Genomic DNA, 11,033 nt, shown 5'->3' with positions numbered 1-11,033 from the left:
CAGTTCACCAATATGCTCACCATCAGGGACATGAGATTAAGCAATATTCACTCTGACGTTACATTCACCAATGTCCTCAAAATCTGAAGATGAATGATATATCATCCTTGACTCTACCAAAGAGACAGGATTCCAAGCCCAGGAGTCAGCGAGTTCTGGTGAAAAGAGAATACTTCCTTCTGTTTGGGAGTCAGATAGAGACTTTGGCTTTGATTTTGTCTTTCCCTCTTCACATCTTTGTGACCTTGCACATGAGAAGTGCCCATTTCATCACTCCTTTGCTAACTCACCATTGTATCATTTCATTGTTTCTTGGTAAGTCAAATTAGGTAGAAAAATAAAATCTTGTGTATATTTGCATATCTTTGATTATTAGGGAAGGTCATTACTTTTTATGTACTGCTTGGTTTTAATCTTTATTTGAATGTTTGAGTTTTGAAGAGCCCCTATGAATAACAACTCCCTTTCTCCACTGAGCAAATTCATATGAAACAAATAAGTTGCAGATAGAAGCCAAGGTCTTAGCTTTTGCACAAGGGAATGCTCAGTTGGACAATGACTATCCTGAGATTCAAGTGGTGCAAAAGATTCAAGTGGGTCTTATAACATCAAATTTAAACAAATCTACCAAATAGCCTAGAGACTTGTAAATGTACAAAAAGAACAGAGTTACCTGTAATTGTACTACATGAGTTTGCTCACAGAGAATATCCATAGCAGGGAAGAATTATGCCTTCAGAACATTCTGAATTGACTATGGATGTCCTTTACTCATTTTTAACTTTGCTATTTATTTCTTAACAAATTGTTAAGAGCTACTTTAGAGATTTTTTTTAAAAATTAAAAGGTTTTGTCAAGTTCTTCTGTTTTTAACTTTGGTTAACTGTATTTTTACCACAGTTTTTTTCAATTTCAGTATATTTAGATATCCATTTTCTATAAAGATTTTGAGTGATGTTTTTTGTTTAGAAATTACTTTGCTTGAGCCCTAACCGGTTTGGCTCAGTGGATAGAGCATCGGCCTGCGGACTGAAAGGTCCCAGGTTCAATTCTGGCCAAGGGCATGTACCTTGGTTGCGGGCACATCCCAGGTGGAGGGTGTGCAGGAGGCAGCTGATCGATGTTACTCTCTCATTGATATTTCTAACACTCTATCCCTCTCCCTTCTTCTCTGTGAAAAATCAATAAAATATATTTAAAAAAAGAAAAAAAGAAATTACTTTGCTTGAAAAAAAACTATGAAAACTATGAAATGTTCTGAAGGATGAATGAGATAAACTGAGTAAAAAGAGAGGCATATCATGTCCTAGGGCCAGAAGAATTAAAATTGTAGCTACTTAATTCTCCACAAAATAATGCATCAATTTACTGCAATCACAAACAAGAACCTAGTGAATCTTTTTTTTTACATTTTTTATTTAAATTTTTTAAATTTAATGTTATTTTGTATTAGTTTCAGGTGTACAGCATAGGGTTACACAATAATATACTTTACAAAGTGTTCCCCCTGATTCTTGAGCAGCTGTGTCTTAACATCTTTTGTAAAATAGTGTCGAAAGGGCAAGAAAAATATGTAAGAGATATTTTTAACTAGGTCTTTATTGTATGATAAAGGGTTTTGCTACTTCTTTTCAGGAAATCACCTACCCCTGTGTTTTGAATGGAAATTAAAGAGATACATGTTGCGATTTCGCTTTGAAGTCCTTTAAAAATGACCGTTTTTCCCCTTTAAGTGAATTTCAGTTGACTTGGCGATTCTCCTCCCTCTAATTTAGGGAAAGGCCCCCTGCTTTCCCCATCACAGGGAGGGGGCGGAGCATTCTCTCCGAAGCTTGGAAGTGAGCTGTTCCTGGCCTGTCTTGGGGGAGGGGCTGCATTTCATGAGGCTGCAGCTGACAAGAAGCTTCAAGGTAATGGCTGTCTTAAAGCGAGTTATTTTCTGGGAATTTCTTCGGGCTTTGGTATTACGATGGGAAAAAAAAAACTGTTGTCAGCAAGAGGTGGGAATGAAATAGAGTTTGGGGGGAATTGCTGTTATTGTGACAGACTTAACCCCCTGAAAAATTAGTTTCTCCCGATATTTTTTGAAGTCCACAGTGTGGGAATGGGCGATCAGATTACAGCTTCTAAATTAAGACTTTAGTGAGGCATGCTGTTCATGTTAATTTTTACACGACATCCCATGTTTCTATCTTCATTAGAGAGTTTATTATATTTTTATTTAAACATTTATTATTCTACACAAAGATAACTGATAGAAAAATGTAAACAAAAAGTGATTAGCACATACAAATAGAAATATAAATGTACACGAACATAGAAGGGATCCAGATATGCTGTTGAGTGATAGCATTTGTAAAAAATATATACATTTTCCTTAGTCAGGGAACTAGAATGCCCTCTTCACAGTCAGCATCTCTAAAGCATTCATATTACTGGAGGTTTCAAAATATATTTTAACCAGTTTTAGCATTTTTCAAGTTGTTTTATTTCGTGATCATTTTTTTTTATCACTAAAAGTGCAAGATGAAGCTGAAACAGTGCACCTATTTGGTTTTAGACACATAAACATTCATAGACACACATACACACAGACTTGAAAACATACCCCCCTTGTCTTTTGCCAATAGTGGAAATTTTCCTGGACCTGATCAAGCGCATAACCTGGTTGCTGTGTTGGCTATAGCCCTGCGTGTGTCCTCCTTGCAACTCATTCTTTCAGACTCACAGGTATGGTATAGCCCTTGTGAGCAAAATAAATAAATAAATAAATAAATAAATAAATAAAATCTTCCTATATCTTTTAAGTTTAAGAGTGAGACAGAGAAAGGATCTGGTTCATTTTTATTAGCAGTTTAAAAAAATATTATGTGGCATGGTGCAATGCATACAATTGAATGTTATATAGCTGACAAATGGAAGTATGAACATATAGTAATTTGAAAAGATGTCTGAAAAATTGTATTAGGTGAAAATTGTAGAATGGCAAGTACCACATATGTCATTTAAAGATAAAGTACTGTGTTAATGAAATTTGTGTAACAAAATAAGAAAAAATATAAGGATACCTATTAATGGGATTGTTTGTGTGGTTGGAGAGACAGGAAACTTTACTATTTATTTAAAAATAATTCTTAATATATATTTAGTCATTTCTAGAAGATTATCACAAAAATTGGCATAAAATGTTTCAAATTAGGGGGAATTATATTTGAACTGATTTGTTAAAAATTACATTGAAAATACGTATTAATATGGAAAATACTTTCAAACCATGGGCTTGAACACAGTAAAATGGTGGTCTGAAGTTACATGCATTCGTGTATATGTGTAAAGAAAAAATATGGAAAGGTACTCAGAAGACAATAATATTGATTATTTTTTCCAGAATTATACTTTTTTAAAAATAAATCTTTATCTTTTCAATTTTCACAAGCATGCCATTTTCTTTTTATCAGACCATTGGAAGTATAGACATTAGCATTCCATTTTTTGTGCAATGCATAACAAAACTATAAATTTGAGCATGGTATATTCTAGAAGCCTGAGAAAATTGCTGTCTTGGCAGGATGTAGTTCCCAACCTTCTCCCATAAAGAGCTGGTAGTAACAGGGTGTAGTTCTGTAATTGGTCACAAGATGGCACCTGCCAGATTTTCCAAGTTTTCTCTAGGCAACTATTTTATGAATTGAGCAAACAAATTAGGGGGGGAATTATATTTGAAGTTATTCATGAAACATATTTTATATTAGCAGACTATGAAATGACATGTAGAGTGTGACTACAGTTCTGTTTACAAATTTGTACATGTCTAGAATAAAAATCCCCACACTAGGACTGATGGGAGAACTAAAAGAAAAATAAAAGCCTTAAAAATATATCTACATCAAATTGGGCCTACAGAGCACGCAAGGCAGTTATTATTTCCCTGCTTCCTATCCCCACCTCACACTTTTCCTAAGAGAAATGATTTCAGCATGAACCAATTAACCAAACATGTGACCAAACTGTGTCACAGAGAGCATTTCAAATAATAAAAACAAAAAGGAAAATAAACATGACATCTACATCACAGATGAGATTTTTATCTCCTCCCTGTGTTTCAGAATGACATGCCTGCTGAAGTTTTCTTTTTTGGGGGGGCCCGAGGGGGGGTAAGGAAGTTTCTCCACACCATTTCCATTGAATTGTTTTGATTCCCTGCCTCTTTTTGGACAGCCTAGGTTAATATAAGAGATGCACATTACCTGGTGAATCTGTATGTGAAGCTAGTTGAGCCCCAGAAAGGCAGTGCAACAACAGAAGCCTCAAGCAGGAAGAAGGCCCTGCTGGACAAGCAGCCGGAGTGAGAATCAAAACAACAGGATCACAGGGACAGACTCTCCACAATCCATGTGACATTGGTAAGGCTTTTTCCATTCCATGTTAAAACATGGTTAAGTTGAGACTATAGAGTACAATTTATTTTGATTCTGGCTTAGTAGCCATAACATTTAAAATTAAAAAAAAACTTGGATTCTAGAGTTAGGAAAGAATTAAATATGTTAAACTCCTATAAAGAAATTATATGAATGGGTATAATGATGTCTACTTATGGAAGACTTGTAGGTAACAGCCAACTGCCTGATTGAAGAAATCCTTGAAAAGTACCCTATTCAATAGGTAGCCATTGTGTCCAAATATCTGGCCACTAAGTTCATCCTCTTAATGAGGTAATTGTGGTGTTGTCTGAGTGGAGACACTAAGCCCAGTATCTGTGGTTGCCTTGCGTAGATAGGGCAGTTTTAAGAAGTTAAAAGATTACTTGAGAATAAATCTTGAGAGGCTCCAATGTATTAAAGTATCCAATAACATAAATGATGTCCCCCTGACGTACTCACCAACATCTCCGCTCTTCCAATCTCCTACACACTCATTTCTTATACTTAATAGCTATAATAAGGCCTGCATACTGGGGTATTACGTAACTACTTCTCATTCCTTTAATTTTTAAATATTTTTCCCCAACCACAATGTTTCTTTGGTGCTCAGTATTTATTAACCTTATTGTATATAGTCTCTATTTTCATTGTTCATGTTTAACAGATGAAATTGCTTTACTAATTCTCTTTTCTCTTTACCTTTTCTTTAAGTGAGTATCCTCTAGTATCATCAATTCAAAATTATTTTAAAGCTTCCTTGCAAGTTTTAAGGAGAATGTATATAAACACAAAAGGAGAAACTATTAGTAACCCTAAGACCTCTAACATTTTTTTTGTGTGTGGTTAACAAGGCAGTTAAACACAGAACAATGACCTAAAGATTTTTCTAGATGATTCAGATTTCACTGATTGATTTCTAGTCTATATCCAGATGTACCAATCAGATCTTCAGTGGTTCATTTTGAATTTCTTTTCTTCTTCCCCCCTTCCCTCTTACATTCATATATGTTTTTATTATACATTTAGACTATTGCTGACCTTTTAAAATTTATTTTAATCTTGTAATATATTTCGATATCAGTATACCAGTTGTCTCTCCAGTCAGCTAGTAAATTTAGAACTTGGTCCCAAATCCATGTTTGTATATCAATCTATTTGAGAAATTCTAACATATAACCTTGCCATAATGCTGTCTGAGAAACTCTGAAGTTTAGACACTGTGTCTTTAACAGTTTAAGAATCTTGAAATATGAATTCAAAAGAATATATGCACCCCTATGTTCATTGCAGCATTATTTACAATAGCTAAAGTTTGGAAGCAGCGCAAGTGTCCATCAGTAGATGAGTGGATAACAAAAAAAACTGTGGTACATTTACACCATGGAATACTACTCAGCTGGAAAAAGAAGGAAATCTTACCCTTTGCAACAGCATGGATGGACTTAGAGAGCATTATGCTATAAAATAAACCATTCATAAATTCATAGAAAGACAAGTATCATATGATTTCACTCATATATGGAATCTAATGAACTAACAAGCAAAGTAGAGACAGACTCATAGATAGAACAGGGTGATAGCTGTTGGTGGTAGGGATTAGGGGGCTGGGTGAGAGGGTGGAGGGACTGAGCAAAAAAGAAAAAAGAGAGAAAAGTACATGGAGGGAGTGGGAAGACTAGAAGGGGTCAATGGGGAAAGGGGGTACATCTGTATAACTTTCAATAATAAAGATAAATTTTTTAAAAAAAACTCATGGACATGGACAACAGTATGTAATTACCAGGGGTTGGGGTGGAAGAGGATATAGGGGGAGACATGCTGATGGATGGAGATTTGACTTGGGGTGGTGAACACACATATAGCGTACAGGTGATGTGTTGTGGAATTGTGCACCTGAATTCTTTATAATTTTGTTAACCAGTGTTGCCCCAGTAAATTCAAGAAAAGGAAAAAGAAAAAAAGAGTAAAACAACTATAATCTCACATCTTATCCTGGTATATGGGCAATATGGTAATGAAGTAAAGTAATGGGGAAATTTCAATTAAAAGAAAAACAGTTTCTTATAACTCCTCACTAAAGAACTGATAAGTACCTTTATTCAGAGTGGTGAGGGGAAGAATTTTGGTCCAGCCTGGATCTTTTCTATGGGTATCACAGAGAATGGCTGTGGGCATGAGGGGGAAGGAGGACAAGAAGGAAGTCCCTTTTTCTTTAAATTCCCCAAAACAGTTCCCATAGAGGTCAATCTCTTTATTTGTTAATCCAGGGAAGAACACTACAGTTTAATCTCTCTAATTTAATACTCATAGTGCAGTAAAGCTTTGTTTGCTGTGTGCTGTGATGATGAAGTTGTAAGGTCCTCATCAGCCTTTCTTTTCTTTTGTTTACTTTAATGTTTCCCATTCCATCATTCTGAATCTTAATTTTTAGCAGCTTCATCCATTGGCACTGTGTAGGCTTTAGAATTACTAGAACACAAAATCTCCAAACATGGCAGGTTTATCTTCTTGTGACGTCTAGGTCACTGGTAGGTATTATTTTTCTTTTCCCCTCTCTTCATGTCCATACACATTTGAACAGAGATTATATGTCCCTCCTGCCCTGGCAGTGATTCACTGTCTGACTTGCCTTTTTCCTATGGTGGATGCTCATCCTTAGTAAGTTTTATTCTGAGGTTCTTCCTCTTCAGGTAGGCTGATTTTCAGCCAGTGAACATTAATAAGGTTTCAAGTTTGTTTATAGCCAGTTTTAGTTACTTGTGCCTATGCCTTAGGGGTCATGGACTATTTTTTAATAACCCTAAGATATAAGATTCCTTGCTTTACAATTATCATGGCTCCCTCATGATAAAAGTATTCTAACTAGACCATTTCTACTCTTTCATATGGATGTTATACACTAAAAAATATATCATTAAAATAAATGGTTTATTCTATAACATTGTCTCTCATATGATATTTGACTTCTGCTTTCTCACTGGGAACATATTCTTAACCTGAACTCTATCTCCAGATTACAGCACTTTGGCTTCAACTCCTTCCTATTCTTTTGCTCACATGGTTGAGTGGCATGTGAGAACTTCACTGTATTTAAAGGTTCTGCTAATGAGGATAATTTTCACAAACTATAAGGTGCTGATGTCATTTAGATTTTTGACATTTGTCTTGTGTTAATGAACTTTCAATGAAAGAGATACTTACTGAAGATAATTTATAGAAAGAATTATATAACTGCATCAAAAGTCAGGTGTCTTAAGTACCCACTTAACATTTTAAAGCAAATTCAGAAATAGATGTTAATAAAAATTAATTAGAGAGATTAAAAATGAATATCTAATATATTCTTTGTATACTCCAAAGAATATTTTTCACACATTCGTTATGGTACCCCTGACCTGTTTTGGCAATCATTGATCCAAACTGCAAGTCAATATTTCTATATGTAACCCTATTACTCCCACAGTAAAATACAATTTTTTATATAGGTAATATTCTGATTCTGGGTGCTTTTTCTAACAGGATAATTGAGGTAAAATTGACAGAGTTAAATTCACCCTTTTAAGTGTATAGTTTGATGAGTTTTGACAAACGTATATAGTCATGTAACAACAAATACAGGCATACCTCAGATATATTGCAGGTTCATTTTCAGACTACCACAATAAAGCAAATATAAAGAATCACACAATTTTTTTGTTTTCCTACTGCATATAAAGTTATATTATGCTATATTGTAGTCTATTAGGTATGCAATAGCATTATTTCTTTAAAAGACTATGTACAAACCTTAATTTAAAAATCTTTATTAGCCCTAACCAGTTTGGCTCAGTGGATAGAGTGTCAGCCTGTGGACTAAAAGGTCCCAGGTTTGATTCCTGTCAAGGGCATGTACCTTAGTTGCGGGTACATCCCCAGTAGGAGGTGTGCAAGAGGCAGCTGATCAATGTTTCTCTTTCATCAATGCTTCTAACTCTCTATTCTTCTCCCTTCCTCTCTGTAAAATATCAATAAAATATATTAAATAAATAAATAAAAATAAATCTTTATTATAAAAATTGCTGACCATTATCTGGCCTTTAGTTAGTCATAATATTTTCACTGGTGGAAGGTCTTGCCTTGATGTTGACAGCTGCTGACTGATTAGGGTAGTGATTATTACAGATTGGGGTGGCTGTGGCAATTTCTTAAAATAAGACATACCTTCCTCACTAAGGTTAATCATTTCTAACATATGATTGAAAGTGAGAGATGTTCAGCTCTTACTGTTGAAAACTTAGAGACCATTGTAGGATTATTAATTGGCCAAATTTCAATATTGTTGTGTCTCAAGGACTAAGGAATCTTGAAGAGATGGAGAGAGACAGGAGGATGGCAGGTCGGTGTAGCAGTCAGAATACATACATTTATCAACTAAGTTCCCTGTCTTAGATGTACATGGTTTGTGGTGCCCCAAAACAAACACAACAGTAACATCAAAGATCACTGATCATAAGTCAACATAAAAATATAATAAAAATGAAAAAGGTTGAAATATTGGAAGAATTACCAAAATGCGAAACAGACAAAAAGTGAGCAAAGGCTATTAGAAAAATGGTGCTAATTGACTTTCTAGCCACAATCCTTCAATGTTTAAAAAACATGATAAAAGGAGGTATGCCTATACAGTCAAATTATAGAATATTTCCATAACTCCAGAATGTTCCCTCTGATCCATTGGAATGAATACTCTCTATATCCAGATTCTTGACCACCATTGATCTAAATTATGTCCCTTTAGTTTTTCATTTCCAGAATGTCATAAATGGAACCATACAATATATAGACAATCTTCGAGTTACTTCAGACTCGACGTACTTTGTTTCATGGTTACGTCGCCATCTCTCATTTATTTATAAAAAAAAGTTCCATCGTTTTGACATATGTGCTTTATGTTTTTTATTATTTATTTACCACAAGTAAAGGTCAGACATTGTTATCTTTCTTTTAATTTTTTTTTTACTGCCTCACTACATTACTGCTGTGTATGTGCTCTATGTGAGTGACGTAGGTGCTTATGTAGGTGGGTTCCAACTTATGGCGAAAATTGCACTGTAGGAATGGATCTCCGAAGTAACCCAAGGACCTACTGTATAGACTTTTGCATCTGGCATATTTTGTTAGCATGTTTCTGCTATTTACTCATGTTGTTCTATGTATCCAAAGTTTATTCCTTATTATAGCTTAGAGGTGTTCTATTATTCTACAATTAGTGTATCAACTCACCAAGAGATTTATAGTTTTGATTATGATTAAAGTTGTTATAAACATTCCAGAACAGGTCTTATTCTATATATAAGTTTTTATTTCTCTTGGGTAAGTATGTAGGAGTAGGATCTTAGGGTTACATATGGTAATTGTATGCCTAGCTATGTTAGAAACAGCCAAACTGTTTCCTAAAGTAGCTGTGATATTTTGTATTTCCATCAGCAATATGTAAGTTCCAATAGTTCTGCATCATTGTCAACTGCTGATACTGTCAGGGTTTTTTCTCTTTTTAACATTTTCCATTCTTATAAACATGTTAGTGGTGTCTCATTGTGGTTTTACTTGCATATCCTTAATTACTAACACCATTGGAACTTTTAAAAAAGTATTCATTTGATAGAGAACCAAGATGGCAGCATAGATAAACACCTGTACTTGCTGCCTCCCACAACCACATCAAAATTACAACTAGAAGACAGAACAACTATCATCCAGAACCACGGGAAAGCTGGCTGAGTGGAAGTACTACAACTAGAGAGGTAAAGAAGAAAGTGCATTGAGACTGGTAGGAGGTGTGGAGGCACAAAACGAGCTGGCACCCAGGTGTGCTGCTTTTTTTAATTGGGAGGGAGATACAAGCTCCTGCTTGCTCTGAGCTCTCGTGCTTGGCAAGACTCTGGGGGACCCAGACGCATATGGGGAGAAACTGGACCGTCTGGCATTGGGGCAGGAATGTGGGGGTGGCTTTGTGGGGATGGCTTTCTTCCAGACAGAAGTGCTTGCAGTGGTCATTGTTCCTATGCTGGGACCTCCCTGGTGCAAGGCTGACTGGCAGCCATTGCTGTTTTCTTTGCCCTGGAGATTCCCTGAGGCCTTGCCCCACCCAATTTAAAACCCCACCCAGCTGTGCACAGCAGCTTTTGCATATGAATGCCCTATCCTTTCTCAGCCTAAAACCTGTCAAACAAGCTGCAGCTGGGTCAGGGAGCCCCAAAGCTATCAAAAGAAGGCCCAAGGCCAGCACCAGCAGCAGCTTGCCTTGCTTCACAGCTGGGCCTCGCTTGGGAACTTCCAAACCTTATACAAAGAGGAGGAATCTGCAGATCTCTCTGTAGCTCCTGCTGGGTGGCCCCAGGCAGTGGTTGACTTTGCACCTCCTTGGAGATACAAAAGCCAGTGTACCCAGTGTTCAGTGTGATGCCATACCAGAGTACAACTCTTCACATCCATAAGTGACACACTCAAGGGGCAGACTCAGTGAGCACCAAAGCCCCACTGAAGCAAGTCCTGCCCTATAAGGGTGTCTCCTGCACAGGCAGCTCTTCCATTGTAGACACAGCTGGTCCTCACAGCCAATTGGCCTGGAGG

General features: G+C 36.2%; 1 protein-coding gene across 4 annotated transcripts in view; it reads left to right on the top strand.

The window, feature by feature from the left end:
• Positions 1 to 1,823: 1,823 nt before the first annotated feature.
• The window catches only part of LOC102243187 (PWWP domain-containing protein MUM1L1), a 26,059-nt gene continuing 16,849 nt past the window's right edge, over positions 1,824 to 11,033 (top strand). For 2 of the 4 annotated variants that reach the window (XM_014542592.1, XM_005869864.2), the window contains exons 1-3: positions 1,870 to 1,910; positions 2,631 to 2,730; positions 4,219 to 4,403. The gene's annotated coding sequence lies outside the window, so the exon portion shown is untranslated. Of the gene's footprint in view, positions 1,911 to 2,630; positions 2,731 to 4,218; positions 4,404 to 11,033 lie in introns of all 4 variants that reach the window. The other 2 variants (XM_014542593.1, XM_014542594.1) reach the window with 2 other exon arrangements.

The sequence above is a fragment of the Myotis brandtii genome, unplaced genomic scaffold, assembly GCF_000412655.1.
Source record: "Myotis brandtii unplaced genomic scaffold, ASM41265v1 scaffold305, whole genome shotgun sequence".
NCBI classification, from domain to species: Eukaryota; Metazoa; Chordata; class Mammalia; order Chiroptera; family Vespertilionidae; genus Myotis; species Myotis brandtii.
This window is presented reverse-complemented; position numbering and strand designations above follow the sequence as displayed.